Source organism: Panthera tigris, chromosome B3 (genome assembly GCF_018350195.1).
Source record: "Panthera tigris isolate Pti1 chromosome B3, P.tigris_Pti1_mat1.1, whole genome shotgun sequence".
Lineage (NCBI taxonomy): Eukaryota > Metazoa > Chordata > Mammalia > Carnivora > Felidae > Panthera > Panthera tigris.
In genome coordinates this window covers 119,563,110-119,585,762 of record NC_056665.1, presented here as the reverse complement: position 1 = coordinate 119,585,762, position 22,653 = coordinate 119,563,110, and the positions used below count along the sequence as shown (strand labels likewise).

The 22,653-nt window shown below is 48.3% G+C and overlaps 1 long non-coding RNA gene across 2 annotated transcripts in view; it reads left to right on the top strand.

Annotated features, from left to right (window-relative positions):
- LOC122239665 overlaps window positions 1-22,653 on the top strand; it is a 50,980-nt gene that overhangs the window by 10,235 nt on the left and 18,092 nt on the right. The gene's annotated exons all lie outside the window — the stretch shown is intronic.

Here is a 22,653-nt window from a genome sequence, read left to right as displayed (position 1 = left end):
GTAGTTTCAATACATCTCTTTAAATAATGATCTTATAATTCACTACTCCACAATAGATAATTGTGCAGTTTTCTCCCCAGTATAGTAGGTAGGTAGTGCCCTGGTGACCTGAATAAGTGAATTTATTTCCCTAGGTATCTAGCAGGGAGTTACTGATGAGAGAGAAAGTCTCATGGGCTTTAATTATTCTTAAATTGCTTAGAATTAAATGATAGCCTCAGCTTCTGTTTACACTGGGTTTTGGAAGGAAAGCATATATAATATATAATAATATATATAGAGATATCTCTATCAGCAATATATACAGTGCTATAATGCTGGCTGCATTTGGTTCATATACAGTCGCAGAACACGTAGAGTGTTGCCACTTCTAACTGAGCTAACCTGCCAAGAAGAGCGTTTCCACTTCTGCTAGAGGAAACTTCAAGCAGGAAAAAAGTATGGGCCAAACCTTGCCCGAGATGCTGGTTAAACTGGCTCTGCCAGTGTCTCCTGCACCTGCCTGGGACACCAGTTGGAAGGCAGGCTTGTTCCCTCCTCCGGGGAACATGCCGATCTTCACCACTCAGCCCCATCTGATCTTGCTGAACAGGCATAGAGCAGTCAAAATCCCACCTCCTCACGTAAACCTGGAAGTGTTTGGGTGGGTGGGGCCTGGTCCAAGCAAGGATCAGACCAACTGGAAACAAACTGACCCACCCAGACTGGGTGTAATTCCAAAGGAACTACGCAAAGTATTATATTCCCACCATTGTATTGCACTCTTCCCCATCCTGGTGAGATTGTGTCACACCCCTTTGCCACAGAAACTGGTGATCCAAAGGCACGTGGTTTAAGAAGTGGTCAGTTTGATTAGGAAAATTAATCAACCCTTGAATTCGATTTTTACTTCTCCTTGATGCTTCTGTCTGCTACCACTGTCAACGATACGCCATGGAGACTAAAGAAGGAATAGAACTGTCAGAGGAAGATAGGGAAAAAAATGACAAAGCAAGGAGTTTTCACAGAGCTATATACATTCAATTTAAAAGAGCTGTCCCTAAGTCTTCGATTATGTCTTTCTGACTTTCGTTAATGTTAAAATGTCCTCTTATTTATAAAATGATGGTGATAACAAATGGTGATTGTTTGGTACAATTGAGAGCTGACAACCTATGTCAGTTCACCAACTTTTTTTTTTCTTTTAGAGAGAGAAAGAGAGAGAGAGAGAGAGAGAGAGAGAGTGAATAGGGAAGAGGGGCAGAGGGAGAGAGAGAATCTCAAGCAGGCTCCACACTCAGAGCAGAGCCCAATGCAGAGCTCGATCCCATGACCCTGGGACCATGACCTGAGACGAAATCAGGAGTCAGACACTCAACCAACTGAGCCACCCAGACATCCAAGTTCACCAACTTTAAAAAAAATTTTTTTTAATTTATTTTTGAGAGAGAGAGCACAATCAGGGGAAGGGCAGAGAGAGACACACACACACACAGAATCTGAAGCAGGCTCCAGGCTCTGAGCTGTCAGCGCAGAGCCCCACACGGGGCTCAAACTCACAGACTGTGAGATCATGACCTGAGCCCAAGTTGGACGCTCAACTGACTGGCGCCCCTCCCCCACGCCAGTTCACCAACTTTTAAAAAACTTTGCCAGCCCCTAAAATCCAGCAGTGTGGGAACCCCTGGATTGCTGTAGTGGCCTCAGAGGCTTTGGGTAAGGACGGGGAGAAGAGTCTCTCCTTTTCATGTATGAGTAGCGCTCCAGATCTGCTGGGTGGGCTCCAAGTATCCTCTGTCACCAAATGGCACAACTTGGAGGGGCAACTTTGATTAAAATGAATAATGTTCCCTAGGCTCCCAGGATCCTGTTTTTCAGACCCACCTAAGAGCCCAGTGTTCTTATGTGGTGCTGTCTCACCTGTCAGGGTGGAACATGTCTGATAACCTAATTTATGTTAAACTTTAGGAGTTTACTGCTCACTCATCAAAGAATTTGTATTTTCAACCTAAGACTTGAAGAGAGTGGTAGATGCTGACTCCAAAGGCATATTCCACTGATAATGGAATTTTAGGGAGAGTGAGGGAGCATGCCCTGACATGGGATGTATCAGATCGCACAGGTAGGCATTCATCCAGCCTGCCTATGAATGACACCCAAGCCCACCTTGACACTGTTCCACTTATAGGTCACCTTGTCTAGTAAAACATTTTTAAGCTTGAATGCCTTCTGCTTTATGGTTTTCAAAGCCCTTTCTTGAACATTCCCTAGTGTGACCCTCATAACAGTGCTGAGAGGTAAGCAGGGAAGGTAGCAGCATCTTTGTTTCATTTTATAATTTTTTTTAATGTTTATTTATTTATTTAGAGAGAGAGTGAGAGAGTGTGAACAAGAGTGGGGCAGAGAGAGAGGGAGAGAGAAAATCCCAAGCAGCTTCCACGCTCAGCACAGAGCCTGACATGGGGCTCGATCCCATGACCACGAGATCATGACCAGAGCTGATATCAAGAGTCGGACGCTCAACCAACTGAGCCACCTAGGTGCCCCACAATATCTTCACTTCTACAACTGAAGACAGGAGGAGTGTGAGTTGAAGAGCTCAATTTCAGTCACAGCTGGGATGTGCAAGAGGTATGATGTGCACTTGGGTCTTGGAAGGCCAGGTGGGTCGCTGCTTCTCCGGGCCTGAGACAAGCCTGTCTGCTGTGGAAACCTGGCAGGTGCAGGCTCCACTCAACACCAAGATGGGAAGGTGTTGGGGGGAAATAGTGCCCATTAATGATAATCAAGCATTTATATGCCATTTGGTATTCCCACAGTACCAACTAATAACCGCTCCATCATTGTAATTCTCTTAGGGCTGAGCAAACATGTAGGGTCAGTAAGTTCTCCAGATCCCATGTTACAGGCGAGGAAATATGCTGGAGGAATTTAGTCCTCTTGCCGTTTGAGGAACTCAGCAGCAGAGCAGGACATCGCGGTCTTTAGGTTGAATTTGGTCAGCTAAGCGGAGCAGCTCAGACAAACCCCGGGGGCAGGAGGGTCTGTGCATGTGTGTGTGCATGTAGACACATAGGAAACCAACTGTTGCTTTGAGTACCATCGAAACTATCATCTATTTGGTATTTCCCGGATTAAAAACTCCCCTGCCACACTCTATGGCCCACAACCATGTTTGGGTCATGGTCAAAAGAACAAAAAGAAAGAACTAAGTCAAGGGGTGCCGGGGTGGCTCAGTCGGTTAAGCGTCAGACTTTGGCTCGGGTCATGATATCACAGTTTGTGGGTTCGAGCCCCGCATCGGGCTCTGTGCTGATGGCTCAGAGCCTGGAGCCTGCTTCGGATTCTGTGTCTCCCTCTCTCTCTGCTCCTCCCCCACTCATGCTCTCTCTCTCTCTCTCCTTCATAAATAAATAAACAAACAAATAAATAAATAAATGGAAGAAAGTTCCAGAACTAAGCCTGGGGGATGGAGAAGGACGTGGAAGCTTTGAGGTTGTAACTGGTGCTTTTCAACAGAATCATAAAATCCAGCTCATGTGCTAGAGTCAAATCTAGGTACTTAGAAATTCTGTCATTTTCCATCATACTCCCCTCTTCCTCGTCCACACTGAGAAACGCCCTCAGTCACCCCTCCTAGCTTTTCAGGTCCATCTTCAAGGTACAGTGTAAATATTGTCTCATTATTACTCTTTCTTTGCAACCCAGGTAGATAGGCTCTCGGAGACCAAGATGCTCTGTATTCCTAGAAATGTAAAGACAGATGATAGAATTCAAAAGGGATGTTCGATGGTCTAAAAATGATCTTATATCAGACTTTCAGATATGCCTTGGCAGCATCAGGACAGGAGGGAGACTTGCCTGGCAATTTAATATATTTACTGGGTAAATAGTAAGCACTTGCAGTCTCTGTGACTTAATCAGAATGAAGTTCATTACAGTAAATAGCTGTGCCCTTTGGTCCTATTTGTATTGAGCAGGCTTCCAATTTCATTCACATCTCCAAAGGAAATTGTAGGCTAGAAGCTGGCCAAGGAGTGCCAGGGAGGACACTTAGCAAGGATTTTCCCCAGAACAGATAAAGGGGACAGGAGGTGGTGGGCTGATTAGAGCAGAGAGAACAAGATGCCCTTCTTATCAATTCCAATCTGTGAAAGTAATTTTACTTTCTTATTTTTAACTTGAGGTTTGCATCAGTGTCTCTCTCTCCCTTTCTGGGTTTTGAAAACATATTATCGGGTCATCTAAACCTTTTATGCAACATTTCAGACTTGTATGTGCATGAGCTGGTGAAGATTTATTATATTTGACACCATAACTAAAGATTTTAAGGCATTCTTTTAAGCACAACTTGACTGAAACCCCTGAGGCTAGATCCCTATCTCTTGCCAGATATTAACTTGGCTTCACTGGTGGGAGCTCAGGGTAAGGTTAAAACTGTTTCTGGAGACATTATTTGTGCCTCCGAACGTTTAACTCCATCAGTGTATTACTTTCATATATGAAGAAATCTGAGATTTTCAGATCAGAATTCTCCCCCACTCCATCCACCCCCATCTCTGTCCTCAATTTATTTCTATTTCTTTTGGAGAAGTCAAGTGCCCCCCTCCTCGTTTCGAATTAAAATAGGCAAAGAGAAAAGCGTAAGATTCGATGAGTCCATGAATACAAGTACCAACCCCTATCCTTTGGGATCCTTTGGTATTTGCTCAAGGTACAAGCAATCTGGGCATCTCTGGGTAGGAATACGGATAAATGATGTCATTCAACAGAATTAGGACCAGACGGGAAACCGTAGCCAAATCCTGCAGGGGGTAGCACTGAATCCTGGCATTAGGTACGGAAGGCCCTGACTGCTCTGGGAGGGTGAAGAAGTGTAACTGTGAAGGCAACACAGTCTCCGGGATGAGGCTGAGAGGGGAATAGCATTTTTGAGGTGTGAAGTGGGGGAGGGTCGGGGATGTAACTCCAAATATTGGGCCGTGACTGCCGCCAGGCCTGAGGGCCGTGACTCTCACAATGGACTTGGTCACAAAGGGCCTATGTCATCTTGAGGCTGTATAATCTGTAAATGCAAGCTGCACGTTGAGCACGTTTTCTCCTGGATCTCATCCTTGGCGACGGATCCAGACCTCAGCCTCCAGGATCTGTTTGAGAAATAAACAAATGGGAGACAAACAACCAAAACAGCAACACGGTAGAGCTGGCGCGGGCGACGAAGCTCCGCCTTTGGAAGACTCGGCCAATCAGAAGCCTGTTGCTGGGGCCTGGTGTTTGGCCGCCTGACGTTCCCATGGAGACGGAGGAACGTTACACACTAAACACTGGGCGACGTTGACGTCTATGCATTATATCCATGGAGACGACTGAGTAAACGTCATCCCCGCACTTCCCCGCCCTCCCGCCGCGCCAGAGGCGGAGGGAGCGACGCAGACGTTGCGGTCACGTGCTGCAGGCTCGGAAAGAGGTCTGGTGGGCGGGGCCTGTTGCCATGGCTGCAGCTGGGCGGCTGTTGTTGTTTGGCGCTGGAATTAGAAAGTGCTGAGACTGCAGTGGAGCCAGAACCGATTCTGGAACAGCGTCTCCCGCCCCCGGGCCAGAGAGGGTTCCCCAGCCCCTGGAAAGCCAGGACACCCCCAAGGCTGTCCCAGCACGCCTCAGCCCCGGGTCCTGAGCCAAGATCTCTGTGCTGCCTGTGACTCCAGACTGAGGGCCAAACCTAGACCACTCCCTCCACGCTCAGTTGGCGGTAATTGTCAGGGTGACCTCCCAGACCGCAGTCTCCTCCAGCCCACAGAACAACCACTGGCCAAACTGCCTGACCCAGGAGACAGGAGCAAAACCCAGCACAGAAAACTTTCCCACTGCTTGCAGTCGACTCCAGAATCAAGGGAATCAGAAGCTTGGATGTCGTTTATACTTTAAAAGCAGCACGTTATCGTGCCTTGGCACTTTATTGAAGACTTGAGGGAGGCGATCTAATAACCCCGTTCAAGGAACAATCCTCCCAAAGGGAGGGAAAATTTAGAAATCCAGGAGGACTGGATACTGAAAAGTGGGAAGGCCTGAAGAACCCAGGCCAATAGGAAGAGAAGCTTTGATTTCTGTATTGCTTAATTTTATGTTGGGTATACAAGCTAGCGGAGTGTGAGAAATCTCAGGGTGCCAGCCTCCTTTCTCCTCACACGAGTCTCTCGAAAGTTATAGGAAGGGTGCAGAACAACTGTAAACAAAAGGAGAATCAGTATCAGGAGTGAGGGGTTAAGATGACTGTATGAAGGCAACTGCTCTATAACATTGGAATGATAAGGCACAGCTGAAGGGTCTGAGACTTTGAATTTTATCCAGCCTAGCTGCATTTACATTGTGTCTAATTTTTTGAGGGAAAGCAGAGGGGCTATTATGTTCTTGAATTAAAAATAAGCCATCGCAGGGGCGCCTGGGTGGCTCAGTAGGTTAAGCGCCCAACTCGATTTTGGCTTAGGTCATGATCAGGTCATGAGATGGAGTCCTGTGTCCAGCTCTGCTCTGATCTGAGCAAGAGCCTGCTTGGGATTCTCCCGTTCCCTGCCCCTCCCCTGCTCTCTCTCTTAACAAACAAACAAACATTAAAAAAGATAAGCCATTGGGTGCCTCCAATGGCTGGCTCATTCGGAAGACCACATGCAACTCTTGATCTCGGGGTCGTGAGTTTGAGCCCCACATTGAGTGCAGAGATTACTAAAAAATAAACTAAAACAGTAAGGCACATAGCAAAGTCACAACCATAAAGTGCAGGGCTTTAAAAAAAATAATAAGTCATTGGGATGAGCACATGGTGTGTGTTTCCAATGGCAGAAGCATAAAGAAGGATTTCATTAAAATGAATGGCAACTGAGCTTGATCTGGGATCCTTCCAATCCTCCACCGGAGCATACCCAATCCCATTTTCCTCTGACAAATCAGCACCTCCGAGTTCCCTCCCTATTACTCCTTGCTAGCCCTGCCTGGGCTCCCATTCAGATATTTTACCACCTGCCCACAGAGCATATCCGTTCTCTTTCAATATTCCTTTTCTCCATCCTCTGACCTACCTATTACTCACTTCCCTGACACCCTTCTCTAAACAGTTCTCCCTTAATTCCCTTCCCACTCTGTTGCCACTCCCCAAGTGTCTACCCAGTTGATCAGCACTCCCCAAACCCTTGTCCCATCCACCCGTCTCCACCATAATGTTTTTCCTGTCTAGTCCTTACTAAGCAGAGGATGGCAGCCTTTTGTAAATGTAGGCCAAACGCGGGAAGAAGGGCACAGTGAGCAGAATAAAGTCATCATCGGCACTTCAAAAAAAAAGTCCCCAGACCGTAGTTGAGATTCGTGCCACGTATCCAAGCATTAGGCAGATTTTGCTTATTACGGGACCATGGGCTAGGGAGCGACCTACTAGTTCTGACATTTTCAGGGGAGTCATGATAACTTCAACTTTTTTCTGACAACTGATAGTCAAGCTAAAGCCCCTGGGAGTTTCAGTTGCCCTTTCCCCACCCTTAGTACTGCACCTAAAGCATAAGACAAATGGAAAAGAGGGAAACCTCAAGTTCAAGTAAATGGGAAGTCCTGTCTTGAGGGTAGATTAGATTGAATCAGTTTGGGCCTGGTAATGAAGTGGCTTGTGTTTTGTTTCAGATGGGAAAGGAAAGCTTTGCTATGATTTACCCCGAGGCACATAAATGACCAATCTTACCACCTAGAAAAAAAGTGGTTACTAATGTCCCTACTTGAAACTCAGAGTTAAGTTAGAATGAGACCGTCTTGTTTACTGTGAGATCCTCTCTCTCTCTTTCTCTGTCTCTCTCTCTCTAGGTCTTTCTTCTTATTCTTCTGGCCAATCAAGGTCCCAGCAAGCCGCTGACAGAGAGGGTGTGAGAAGGGAAAAAGGCAAGATTTATCTAGGCCTTTGATGTACCAGGAGCGTCTAGCGTGTCCCCATCTACGGCACCTCATTTTATCCTCTCTACCTCCCTGTGAACTAGAGCTTTTTATACCCATTTTGACACCTGAAGAAACCAAGGCTCCAGCAATTAAGTAACTTGCCCAAGGATGGAGTACAGAGCCAGGCTTCCAATCCAGGGGTCAGTTTTCAGAGCTTTTGCTCTTCCTGCATCCTGGGACGAAGTGGAATACACAGAAAACCTCTACTGGGATCACATGGCAAGTTTACTTCTCTCCGGGGAGACTCTGGCCCTTTTTCCCCAACCTACGAAAAAGAAAAGGCCGAGGGGAGACTGAAGATCTTTTGTGAGATCTGCTAGAACTTCATGAAAAGGTGCTGACACCACAAAGCAAGAACTTGGATCCCATCCCTGCCTCCTGGGATTAACCTATATTTCCTCATTGGCCTGAGATCCAAGAGACAAAGAGAGACATGCCCCAGAGCACAGGCAGCAGAAAAGTTCGGGCGAGTTCTGGGAGACTCTGACCTGCCCCAGGCTAGGGAGGGCACCACCTGGAGAGTTCTGCCAGATTCATCTGAAGCTGTCACTTGGGCCTGGCCCCTCCTCCTTCCCCTCTCTCCTCCCCCACGTCTGACCCTGCAGAGAGGCACGTCCAGCACGAATTCCTCCAAACTTCAGATGCCTTTAGGATTTTAATGTGTCTAAAGAGTTCCCTTCCTTGACAAGCGGCAGCATTAGTCAAGTTGAGTGGGTGGGAAGGGCATTTCCCGTCAATCCAGGGCCCCGGAGGAAGGGGAGACCCTCCTCCCTCCCAGCCTTGGCAAGCAGCTCCCGCAGAGATCCACGTGGGTGGCAATTGAGTCCAGAGGAGCCAAAGGGTTGCTTGCTGGGCAGGAATGCCCACAGGCCGCACCTTCCTCAGCCCTCCTAGCACCTCATCCTGTCTGGACCCGTGGAGGGGGTGGCAGTGCCAGGGAGTGGGTTCTCCTGTGTCTGACTCCAACAACCGGTTTATTGTGATGATTCTATTTGTGTTCCCTGTGTTCTGTTTGACTTGGCAGCTCAGAGGGGAAAGGGCAGCAGGTTCACTCCGGTTTGTACTGGGTGGTTCCTGCAGACACACCCAGGTATTAAAGCAAGCGGCTTGCACTGGGGATGCCTTTACCTGGGGGCCCTCAGTGTGCAAAAGCAAGGTGTGGGAAGTATTTCCTCTTTATGGGCCAGCCAGGTGTGGCTGGCATTTTACCTATTCCTGTATTACTAACGTCATTCAGATTCAGGTCAAAGGGCAGGCTTACCAGACTCCCATCATCCTGGGATCCAGGACCAGGGGATGGTTGATTATGTCCATTTGGGCCGGATAACCCTGGATACCTAGTACCCATGGGCACCATGACTCCTGGGTCTAAAACAAAAAATCCAAAGCCTGACAATTGGGTTCTACTTTGAAATCTAGACTCTCTTAAACCACCCAAACTAAGGACTCTTCTCAGACAAGGTGATGACATTCAAGGAGAACAGACTTCAAGGTCAAATACTTAGTCTAGAACTCTGGCTTTGCCCACTTATTTACCTGAGCCTTTATCTAGTACTGAAATCTCTAGCACGTGGGAAATAGCAGCTAACCCTTAGGCTACAAGGCGCCAGGCGTTGTTCTAAGCGTTTTTATGAAAACTCGTTTAGGCTTCAAAACAACCTAAAGAGGTGAGTAGGTGAGTACTGTTATTATCATCTTCTTTTACAGACGAGGCGCAGAGGCACAGAGAGGGGAAGGAAATTGCCAGAGGTCACCAGCTAATAGGCAACAGTGCCTTGATTCCACAGCAGGTAGTCCGGCTCTGGAACCCGTGTGCTCAACCGCGATGTGGTAGAGACGTTCCCAGAGGGCCCACGCTGTGTCAGGGGTTAGAGATGTCATGGAGAGCAGACACAGACGCAGCCCCCAGTCCCTACCCTGTCAGCTTGACACTTAGGAGGCTCCCGAGTCAACTCGAAAGGGCCTTTCTATTAAGCCTAGAAACTACCCTCGCCCTTCATCCTTTCCTCGAGGAAAGACAGGCATTTCCTAGGTGAAGGTGACAGTCATGGTCATGCAGCCAGGTCAGTAAAAGGAAGTGCACCTTCAGAAGTGCACTGGCTTCCACGGGATCCTTACCTGCCCCGGGCACAAGAGCAAAACCTTGCACAACTACACTCAGGTTCTGTCAGGAAAGAGCGTTCAACTAGGTAGGCAGGCGTGTGCCTCTCTCTGCTCCTTTGCACACTGAGGGGTGGCAGAGCCAGGTGGGGGGGCTGAGTCATGTCCAGCAGGCAAGGCCACAGAGCCCTTCCCTGAAGAAAGTGGCCCTGACCTAGACAGCCAGGTGATGAAACCATTTCCTCTACCAGAGAGGCCCGACCACATGGCTGCAGGGCCTGGCAAGGCCACAGGCTTTGTTCTCCAAGGCCACTCCCTACCGGATGTGATAATGTGCACTGTGGACTTGAGACACTTAACAATTATTTCTTCAATGGAGATGAGGTGTGGATAATTACCGTTGCCCACAGTTATTGAGCTCTTAGCGTGCTTTATGTGGCTGATATGGATTCATTTATTTAATCCTTAAAACAACTCTATGAAGTAGGTTCTGTTATTATCTCCACTTGCTGGATGAAAAATGGAGGCTCAGAGAAGTTAGCTTCTCCAAGTCTCGACGGGCGATAACTGAGATTCATACCCAGGAATGGCTGACTTCCAAGAGTGTGCTCTCTTAACTATCTAAAGCAAAGTGAGGACCCGTCCTCTGAATCAGTGGGGACATGGGGACGGGAAGAAGTCTTGAGACATTTCCATATTGGACTGGGGGGTTCAAGGCCCCCAAAACCAGTTTACTGGGGATCCTTGGGTCCTCCAGAAGTGTGATCTAATGTTGGCCCCCAGTTTCTGACTGGCCACTCTAGAGCAACATGGGCCAGAGGTGGTTCCAGTAATTCCCTCAGGCTAACTAGATCCCATATAAAAGCCTAAAACTGGGCTGGAACCTTGCTGACCCTCCAAGCATAGAGCAGGATGGAGGCAGAGACTACCTAAGTACAAAACCGTGAGTGTCATATTTCTGGGTATTTGCGCAGACAGGGCTTGGGTTCTGTGCTATGACTGGAAGTGAGACTTGTCCATCTGGGCTTGGGATCTGTGCTGTGACTAGGATGGCATCATACAAGGCCAAAGCCAAAACCCTCCAGGCACCTTTCTATTCCTGGCCCTTTTATAGCACCTCATTTCCCTCCACCTCCTCCCAATAACACGTAAACACACCTTGGTATTATTTAATAACACCGGCCCTGGAGCCAGACTCCTTGGGTTTTAATCCTAGCTCTGCCACTTACTTGCAAAGTATTTATGTTAGCTTCCTGTACCTCAGTTTCCTTGTCTGAAAACGGGGATGACAATAGTCCCTTCCGTAACAGCGCTGTTAAGAGGTCAAAAAGAGAATGCATGGGATGGGTATGGTAAATGCTCAATACATGTTAGGCATTGTTATTGTTGCAGTAGTTTCTTCCCTCTTTGCATCCTTTTTTCTCTGGATATGAGAAAATCTTGTTGACAACTGGCTGTAAGCTATTTCCAACTGGGTTACTGTTTGCATTCCTCCTCTCATATCCTCTGACTGTCAATCCTTATGTAGTCCTTCCTGAAGAGATTCAGGAGTGGGTGCTCCTAGAATGGGGAAGAAATCCCATTAGATTAGGTCAGGGATCTTTGGGTAATTCCTTAAAGCCAATTTTCTTGACAATTTTAATGGGTCCACTTGGGAAGGCGGCCAAAGCTATTAATTTGTAACAGCTGCTGAGAAATCACTGTCAACACCTCGGTATAGATCCTCTCTGTGGGGCACAGAGTTAGGTCGAAAGTCATGAAAGCTAAAATAATTAATGAGCAACAGCAGTGTAGAGGATCGCTAAATCCTATTTGTGAGCTAAAATGCTAAAGATGTAATTAATTTAATTCTATCGTAAATTAAAGGGCAAAACAAATAGCCCTTTTATAAAAACACCCCCCCCCCTTGGCTGAGTCCCCCCGGAGACTCTCACCTCCTCTTCTTAGACTATCATCTCAGTCTGATGACAAACCATGTCTTAATAGATTTAACTTCTGTTTGACTTCTAACCTAAGAGCAGTACAAACCCACGTGCCTGCTAAATATAAGCTGATGATGACACGGGCCTAGGATAGAAAGTGAGCGACCCAGTGGGTGAGTTAATGCCACAAAGGAGAGTCAGGGCGAGGGGGTACCTTATCTCACATCTGAACAAAGGAGTATATTTCCTGTGAAGTCTGATGAGAAAATGAAAAAAAAAAAAAAAAAAAAAAAAAAGGTGTGGTTTGACTCCATCACACAAAGTTACAGCAGGTCTTACCCTGGCGTAGAACTTTAAAGACCTGAGCAGCACATTTGTGGTTTGGTGGCTTTATCCGATTCTGGGGCTGATGCCTGCTGCTTTTAGTTCATGGCTGTAGAGTTTCCAGTCCCCTTTGGGGCTCTTACGTTATGGTTTCAGGTTGGCCACATATCTGTCTCCACTATTCAGATGGAACAGCCCCGAGGTCCCCCCCCCCCCCCGCCCCACAAAGAGACCAAGTTTACAACAGGGGCCTCCCATGTGCCAGAGCCCGCTTTATCTGCTTCATTTCACTCATGATGCCCCCTTCCCAGGTTAGGAAACTGAGGCTTCATACAAGTTAAATAATGGATCCAGGATCATACAAGTAGAAAGGTGTCAAGCCTGGATTCACACCTGAGACCATAGGATGTGACTGCCCAGATTGCATGCTTACCCACCAAATTATACGGCATCGCCGTATCCTTTCCCCATCTACACCATGGCTTGTGCTGTGCGTTGCCCTTTTCTTCTGCACACCTACTGAGGGTGTCCTGGCCATTCAGCAATTTTTCATCCCTCAAAGACCTTCTTTAATGTTCTGCTGTCCCACCCATCCCAGCCCAAGGAAGTCTCTCCACCCTCTGAACTTTTTTCTGAACTCCACCCTCTGAACTTCTGGCTCTGAAACACACATGATCCTGTGTGATTATTCAAGTGTCGTATTGCACAGGCTCTGTCCCCCAACTAAATTACAAGCCTCCAAAAGTCTGGATCACTGCAGTCCCCCCAGCACTCAGCCTAAGATCTGTGGACACAGTAGACACTCACGAGGTGTCTGAACAAAATGAAAGAAAACTCAAGATAAATATTCCAAACGGTGCCTCTGCACAGAGATCATTTTCGGCAAGTGAGAGTCATTTTGAGCCCAGCTACTTTCATCTATCAATCTTTTCGGAGTGCCTGGCCAATAAATAGGTGACGAATCAATATTCGAGAATAAAACAAAGAACGAAACTCCGGCTCCCTCACCTGTGGCGTGACTTGGGCAAATTATCGAAAATCCTCCAAATCTCCATTTCCTTCTGGAAAATGGGGGGCATTCTTGGAGCGTTTATGTGAGATCAGAGCCATGTGAGGCATGCCCACTCACTCACAGCCCTTGGCATACTACAGCTCCTGTGATTATCATTACCACCATTACTGTTTTCTAAACCTTCCACGGGAAATGGTTCCAGCCACTGAAAAGTAAAGGACTTTGGTCACTAGTCTACCAAGGGTGCCGTGGAAAATTGCTGCAGGCGATGATCAAAACAATCCCAGGCAACCATACGATCCACAGTCTTCTGGCATGTTGCTATTTACCAGGTCTCGGGTGACGTTTTGTTTTTGCTTGTGGCCAAATCGGAACCCCCATGGTGTCTTCCTATGGAACTCGGCCTACCTTTACTACCACGGGGGAGGGGGGTGCTTTTCCTTTCTTTATTGAGAAAAGGAAACAGGAAATCGAATGTAAAACCCTCCGACGGTTAGTGTCACACCGAAAGTTGTGAATTTAACCACACCCCCGCCAGGAAATGAAAGAACAGTTCTCACAGTGATGTTCCCTCTCCTTTCGAGGCCCACATGGTGTTTTTCAGATTTTAGTTAGATAGTGTAGATCAAAGGGCTGAACTTGGGCACGGGTTGTCACTGGGTATTTGTTGATTTGCGCATAGATTAGCACACAGATTTGAAATTGTACAAGTGGAGAAGGGACTTTCACTGGCTCTGTGACAATATGGCTCCTAGCAGACATCACAACCTGACGGGTCCACAGACTAGATTCTGACATATTTTTCTGTTCCAGCCCACAGTCTGGATTTACAGTCTCCCTAGGAGGAAGACGGTGATAGGGGGTGACAGCCGCCCCCTTTAGGCGGGCACTCGTTTCTGGTTTGGTGAATCAGCCACTGCACTGATCTGCCTTCCCTGCCCTGCCTGCCCTGGGGGGCGTTTGAAATTCCAGGCTTCTGTCCAATGTCTAAAAGACAGTCACAAAGCTGCCACTCCCACGGAGACAGGTGTATACTGAACTTCTCCAGTATATGCAAGCCTTTCCTTCTCACCTGCTCCTCCCTGCACAGGCCTCCTGATCACTAGTCCCTGCTACTCCCAATATAGACAGTTGTTCATAATCTGCCCTAGCCGGGGCATGAGGAAAGTTTGCCATTTCTTCGCTTTACAGCAGGGTAAGTGTGGATGGGAGGGATACCTACTAGGAAATTCTGGAAGAGCAAGTGAGTTGAGGAGCTATGGCCCCATCAGATCTTCCTCTGAACTGCACAGTTTGCTTAGTTGATGGCATAGACCTCTTGTTTTGCCACCCAACACTCATTCTTGCTTCTACCCGCCACCCCAGGGATCACCCCTCCCCGCTCTCAATCCCCGTGTTCTCTGTGGAGTTGACCCTCTCCCTCGAGAGCTGGGTCCTAGAGCTCCTAGATGAAGCCTTGCCTGACAGAGGATCGCCCCTCAGACTTTCCGGTTCCATGAGTGGCTCGCTAGAAACTAGCCCCTAAACCTTTCCATGTATGTATTCTTTGTATTCAAGCCACCGTAGGTTCAAGCTACAATTCTTTTCACAGTTGTCTGTCTTTACTACCGTCGCTCCATGTCACTCCCCTGATAAGAACTTCAAGCCCTCAGAACTGCTGGGAAAACACTTCTGGACGCGGGTGACTTTTAGAGGTGTCGGCCCATTGAGGTGTTGGGTTGCCCCCAAGGTCTCCGGCAAACAGGAATTGCCCCCACATCTGAGGGGGTAGCGAATAAGCAACAGGTGACCGTTAGCCTTTAGGATACTGTCGTGCTTTTAACCTGTTGGCCACTGACTGAGAGATGTCCAGGCGTTACATGCTCCTTGAGGGCAAAGGACTATGCCTTAGTCTCAGTTTTATTTCCAGAGCCTAGTCGGGGTGCCTGGTATAGAATAAGTGCTCAATAATCATATATTGAGTAAATAAAGGGATCACTTGCTGACTACTCTGGGTCAGGGCATCAAGAAATAAGACTTACTCTGAGTCTTCTGTGGAGTTGCTGCTAAGACCTGAGAAACATAGACTGACCCGGATCCATAAGCATTTATTAATGATGAGGTCATGCTGACGTTCGTACAGGATTTCCACATAGTGGAAAGGATTTCTTATGCATTGAGGTAAAACGCACACCTCGTACGCCATCATCAGACAGTTTGAAGAGGGCACACGCTGGTACAGAAGAGTGGTTACGAGTCTGGGAGCTGGAGCCAGGCTGCCTAGGTCTAAATCTTGTCTCTTCCATTTACTAGCAGTGTGGTCTTGGGCACGTACCTAATCTCTCTGTGGCTTCATTTCCCCATCTGTAAAATTTGAGTAGTAAGAATACCCATCATGGGGGCTCCTGGGTGGCTCAGTCGGTTAAGCGGCCGACTGCAGCTCAGGTCATGATCTCACGGGTCATGAGTTTAAGCCCCGCGTCGGGCTCTTTGCTGACAGCACAGAGCCTGGAGCCTGCTTTAGATTCTGTGTCTCCCTCTCTCTCTGCATCTTTCCCACTCATGCTGTCTCCCTCACCTCTCTCTCAAGAATAAACAAACATTTTTTAAAAAGATTTTATTTTTAAGTAATCTCTACACCCAACATGGGGCTCAAACTTACAACCCTGAGATTGAGAATCGTATGCTCTATGGACTGAGCCAGCCAGGCGCCCCACTCCCGTTATGTGACTTTTCATATTTTTTTCAGTTGTTTAAAAATGTTTGTTTAAGTAATCTCTACATCCAACGTGGGGCTCGAACTCACAACCCTGAGGTCCAGAGTCTCACGCACTCCCAACTAAGCCAGCCAGGCACCCCTCATGTGACTTTTAAAAAGAAACCAAAATAAATTCCAAGTATGGATCTTCTACAATTTCTCACTCATCGTGCCCCATAAACCTGAATGCACGACTGATTTTGAAATATCTTATATACTGAGCACAGAATATCTTGTTGTAACTTGTTCTGATCCCTGGAAGGTGTTCTAATTCATTATCAGTTTCTTGGCAGGGAAAACACACGCCTTTCCCAGTGATGGTAATAGTACCTACTACAGATAATCTTACTACCCACCCACGGTGTAAACCGAGTCCCCTCTCCTCCTCGTCATCAACTGCAAAATCTTCTCCCCCTTCCCCTCCGTGGCCCAGTGTCATCTCATTTAGAGGGAGCGCCTTTAACCCCTGCAGCTGTCCTAAAATTGTGGAACTGCCAACAGATGGCCTTTCCTTTCTGTTCCCCCAGGCTCCCATTCAGGCAGGCTCTCTGCCGCCCCTCTCTGTCACAGCAGGGTGAGTGTCTGTCAGGATTCAGGAGCCTAAAAAAGGCACTGTTTAAAATTCTGCTTTCCCAGAAAATGCCAGTTATGTTGTCACCTCCCCCACAGCCGGTTTATTCCTGGGTTAATAGCATTATCATTCTAATATCACGGGACAATTCTGAGAACAGGGACAAAGGACTCAGGACAACGCATGTGCACACACACGCACACGCACACACACAGAGTCGTCTTTGGAAGATCAGTAGGTAGCTTCCAACACGGAATTAAATGCAAATATTGGGGGCAGCGATGCCTTGAGAGCACAGAAAAAGTAGACTCTAATAAAGCCCAATAAATGAAAATGTGAGTATTAAGACGGATGAATTAAGTGACGATGAACAGTATTTCCTGTATGAAAGGTGTTTCGGGGATTTAATGAGAGAGCCGCCCTCGCTGCATTTGAAATCTGGTTTATAGTATGAGGCCTCTTCTACTGCTGTCTCCGTTTCTTCAGAAATATCTAAGTGCCCGCTACCAGCAGAACTGCTGAGCTAAATGCCCTGACCCGAGCTGGCCTGGCCTAATTCAGCCAAGTGTGAGGCGCTCAGCATGCTGGCTTCTGTCCTGTGCCCGAGGCCAGCCTCTCCAGGGCACGGCCTGGTAGAAGGAGCAGCTGGCCCGGTGGGCTGGAGCTGTAGATCCTGAGGGTCGTGCCAGAATCACCGCTACCTCGGCGGTTCTCGGTGTGACCGCAGGGCGCGCGTGGGTGGAGGCGGGACACTGAGGTCCAAATGCAAGTTGCGCCCCCTCCCACCACAGATGCGCGGTGGGGCGGAGCGCAGAAAAGGCAGACGGGAGCAGACTGTGGGGAGGGTGCTGAGAAATGCTAGTGCAGACAGCACGCGAACTGCTCCACCCGGAGCCACAGGCCTATTTGCAAGACGCAGCACTGAGGCCAGACGGGCCCTCTGCCTTTGGCTTCAGAGCCAGACGCCTACAGGCCCACTGGTGCCGTTCGTGGTCGGATTTCCCAGGACCAGATTTCCTTGGGGCCAGATTTCCCAGATTTCCCTCTCCTCTTCAACGTCGTCGACATGTCCTACCAACCCTGTCCCTATCCCTACACCTCATGACGTTTGGGGAACTCGTAGTTCGGAAATGTGGCTTCTGCTCGGATTCAGTCATTCATTCAGCAGACACTTGTCGCAGGCTGAGCAGTGGGCCGGGTCAGGAGCTGTCCAGTCCTCGTCTTCTAGAAGCCCATGGTCCGGGCAGGACAGACTGCAAGGCACTTAAGCACTCTGGCCGAGGAAAGCAAAGATGCCAGAGGAGAGCCTGGTGTCTGATCCAGGCGTGGAGGGGTTAACACAACTTCCTGGAGAAGGTGATGCTTGATTTGAGGCCTGAAAGAAGCTCAGGGGGGGGAGAAAAGGACTGGAAGTGCATTCCGGGTAGATGGAACAGTCCATGCAAACCCATGGAAGACAAGAGAGTTTAGCACATGTACGGGATTGCAAGCAGCCGAAGAAGGTTTAAGGTGTCAGGGGGTGGGATGAAGGGGGTGAGAGGAGACCCCCTTCAGGGAGGGTTGAAAGGGTTGTTATCTGACCTAAGCCAGAGAGATACGCAGGCCCCAGCTCATGGAAAGCGTATGTGGTTTCTCTGGAGAGAAAAATGAAGAGCCTTTGAAGAGATTTACACAGTGGGGTGAGCAGATTTGGGTTTTAGAAAGGCCACTTTGACCGTGGCAGGTTGGGGCAGGTAGGAGAGGTTGGGGAGCAGTGAGGACACCATCAAGGAGCCAGAAGAGTGAGTTCCTGCCCCCAGCCGGGAGCAGAGAGGAGGGGCTTAAGTCAATTATTGACACACAGTGATTCATTTACACCTTCCCCTTTCCTAGCTTCATTTCCCCATCAGGCCTCTACCAGCCCCACTCTGATTCTGGTCCGGTTCCCTTTCCTGCTTCCTAAGCCACTCCCTTCACTGGAAAGCTCTAAGGTGCAGGTCCCATGTAGCAGGCTGGTCTACGTGAAAAGTTCCTGAGCTGCTTCTCCTCAAAACCCCTTAGAAGTGCTTTGGCCAGTGCAAGAGAAGGGTCTTCAACACCTTTCAAAAGCAGCTGAGAAACAGTGCCATGGTCAAGTTACTAGCAACAGGAGCCCCACCTGCTATGGTAACTGCCGGTGACGGGAAAGCCCAAATGAGAACCATGGTCTCACATTCTGTCAGGCTCCAAGAGCCGAGCTGTCAAATAAATCTTCACGCCCTTGGGTAATGCCTTATGAGCTCCATCATGTCAGCCAGAATATACCCTGGAGATTATATATGGGAAACACGTAGCTCACCAAGAACAGAACATCTCCTTTCCCTGGCTTGTATCGGGGGACGGGATAAACGCCTGTGTGATAAGGTCATCGAGCTCTGTTAGGCTTATCCTGGGTGAATAATTTATATCTTGGGAAACCTGGCTCTTTCAAATTCGTAGACTAATAAGCTATATTATTTTACGATTTTGTTGTCTATTCCTTATCAAAATTGACATATCTAAAAATATTTTTTAAGTTTACTTATCCATTCTGAGAGGGGGTGGGGCAGAGAGAGAGAGAGAGAGAGAGAGAGAATCTCAAGCAAGCTCCACACTGTCAGTGAGGAGCCCAACACGGGGCTCCATCCCACGGCCGAGAGATCATGACTTAAGCCAAAATCAAGAGCCAGAGACTTAACCGACGGAGCCACCCAGATGGCCCTAAAAATATTTATTAAGGTTCAATACTGGGAAGTACAAAGATAAATTAGATGTCACACGTCGCTAACATTTGCAAGCACCTGTCTGTACACAGTGGCCGCAATACTAGCACAAGAAGGGTTTTTGGATCCATACGGAAATTTTTCCAGGTAAAATCTGCCCCCAAAGATGTGGGAAATACCACATCCTGCCATCAACCCATCCGCAAATTCACGCTTTTACATTGTGCGTCCTGCTGCCACCGCTAATTCCTGCCATTCAGAGGCAGAGCTGTTTGTGTATAATTTATGAAACTCTTGGGCTCCTTCCAAATGAAAAAGAGTTACTGAAATAGAAGTTCGTCTTATCACCATGCCAACCGCGGGCCCATAACATCATCTCACAAACGTGCTCTGTCCTAAAGCCCAAAGCGCACACACTCACGTTCCTCCATCAGAAAGATCTTTCCATTTCCTTCAGAAACAAACCTCCTCATACACAGTCCCCCAGCTCCTGGTTGTATCTGCAGGCGTCCTCCCCGCAGTGAGCTGGCAGGAGAGTGCACACACACACACACACACACACACACACACTGCCAGCACATACCTCCCTCCTCATTCCCCAAGAGCCCCGGGGGTGTGTGTGTGAATGTCTGAACTGATGACATATTGTGACAGAAGGAGCAAGAGTGAGGCACAGCCACAAAGCAATGCAGGTCACAGCAATAGGCTTTATATAACCCAGAGCCAGGGAGAGACCCAAAATAGCAGCCTCCCTGCTGCTCGGTTAGTCTCCTCCATCAACCGGGGACAAAATTAAAGCAGGCACTGACGCGCACCTGCGTCTGCAGCGGGACTCCAGGGAGACAGCGAGAAGCCAGCTCGACTCTCTGCCATCGGCCACGCACACTGCCAGATCCTTCAGGCCCCATCTGTCGCCAGACAGAGGGGGGTGTGTGCGTGTGTGCGCGCGCGTGTGTGTGGCGTGTGTACTCGGGCCGTACGTGCGCACCACGTGGAGCCCTGCTCTGAGAACATTTCAAAGGAATGGCCAGGAGCTGGTGCAAGGAGCTTGGCTGTATGGGGCTTTGAGAAGGATGTTCCAGGCCTCGGCGGGGAGGGGGGGGGTTGGGGGGGAGTCAGTTTCCACACCCTCTTGTCCTTCGCAGTTCCTCTTCACTTCCTTCCACACCACCTCTCTCTGGCCTATGTGGGGTCAAGGTTGGCTGAGGTCAAGGATAGCCGCCCTCCCCTTCCCCCCCCCCCCCCCGCCCTTTAGCACCCCATTCTGCAAAACAAACAAACAACAACAAAAAACGAAACCCCACCGTGTCTATTTAAGTTCAACCAAACGCACACAATCCGGAGGTCAAAAGTTAGGCCAGGAAGTCCAAGAGAAGGGGACGAGGCTGGATGAATTTGGCTGACTATTCTGAAGGCCTCCTCAAGGCCTTGGCCTTATGTGGAAGCCATAATCCCTGCTCACAGGTGTGACGAGCAGAAATGCTGGCCAGCTGAGGCAGCTGGCTGATTTGGTTTCTCTTTCTGCTTGAGGAAAGGCAGAGTGAAAGATTTTGTCGTCCCCCCACCCCAAAATGTATACTTATAGGTTTGTCATTTTGATCGCTGAGGACCACATATAAATTCCAAGGGAGGAGGGGCGCCTGGGTGGCTCGGTCAGTTGGGCGTCCAACTTCGGCTCAGGTCATGATCTCACGGTTCGTGGGTTCGAGCCCCGCATCGGGCTCTGTGCTGACAGCTCAGAGCCTGGAGCCTGCTTCAGATTCTGTGTCTCCCTCTCTCTCTGACCCTCCCCCGTTCATGCTCTGTCTCTCTCTGTCTCAAAAATAAATAAACATTAAAAAAAAAATTAAAAAAAAAAATTCCAAGGGAGGAAATGCAGACGACCCTTGGAACCAGAGACCGGAGAAATTACAAGAATAGTATGGAAGAATAATACAGAATCAAACTGGGTTGTCTTTTTTTTTTTTTTTTTTTTTTTGAAGAAAGTCATCATCATACCCTATTACCTCTGAAATTCTGCTAGCATATGCACATCCACTCCTGGGGAGTAGGGGTGTTTCTGACCTTTGAGCTGTCTTTTAAGTAAATACTTCGGAGAGAGGTTAACATATTAAACCACTTCACACTGAGGTATCAGAGATGTGTCAGATTCTTTTCCTTTTAAGGTAACCTGAATATATCCTGGAGCTCTCAGGTGGCCCAGGATCTGCACAGTATCATCTCCCAAAACAAAACCACTTGTACGCAGGAGAAATAATCTAAACTGCTTTAAAACCAGCTTTAGGGGACCCTGGGTGGCTCAGTCGGTTAAGTGGCCAACTTGGGCTCAGGTCATGATCTCACGGTTTCGTGGGTTCGAGCCCCGAATCAGGCTCTGCGCGGACAGCGAGGCCTGCTTGGGATTCTTGTTCTCTGCCCCGCCCCCCCCCCCCCCCCACTCTCTTTCTCTCAAAGTAAATCGATAAACGTAAAAAAAAAACCTGGTTTTAAAAATGAATTCCCATTTTTATTTAAATATTGAGAAGAGAAAAAAAAGATCTGATCGGTAAACCTAGCCGCGTTTCTTTTTTTTTTTTAAGTTTTTTCTAATGTTTATTTTTGAGAGAGAGAGAGGGAGAAAGCGAGCATGAGTGGAGGAGGGGCAGAGAGAGCTGGAGACACAGAGTCAGAAGCAGGCTCCAGGCTCCAGGCTCCAAGCCCGACGCGGGGCTCGAACTCACAACCCTTGAGATCATGACCTGAGCTGAAGCCAGCCGCTTAACCGACTGAGCCACCCAGGAGCCCCAAACCTAGCCACACTTCTGAACCTTCCCACTCTTCTCTCTAGACCTTGTAGCTGCTCTGAGTCTCCTAAAACTTCCAGACACCCAGCCCTCATGGATTTTTCTCTCCCTCTTCCAACTTCCTCTCAGTTAGCTCTTCATTTTTGTGTAGGCTGCCTAGCATCTCTGGCTTCCTCTAGTTCTCTCCAATATGCTCACTGGTTGTCTTCTCCACACACACACACACACACACACACACACAAAGGAGCATCCAGAAGCTGACTCAGTAAGCAAGACTCTGGTCCCCCTTAGAAGCCTGGGCATGAGGGTTCAGGAAGAGTGTGGATATGCATCTTGTTAGAACAACAGGACTATGAGGCACTGATGGGTGAAGTCAGGGATCCCTGGAGAGAGACCTCCAGGGAAAGGACTTGTTTTTCTGACATTTGTCTCTAGCCCACCTTGTCTGGTTTCAGGAATTGAGGCCAAGAACTCATTGAAAGAACATGGTGTTCATGACTTAATATTCTATTTTTTCTCCACATTGGCCCCCAT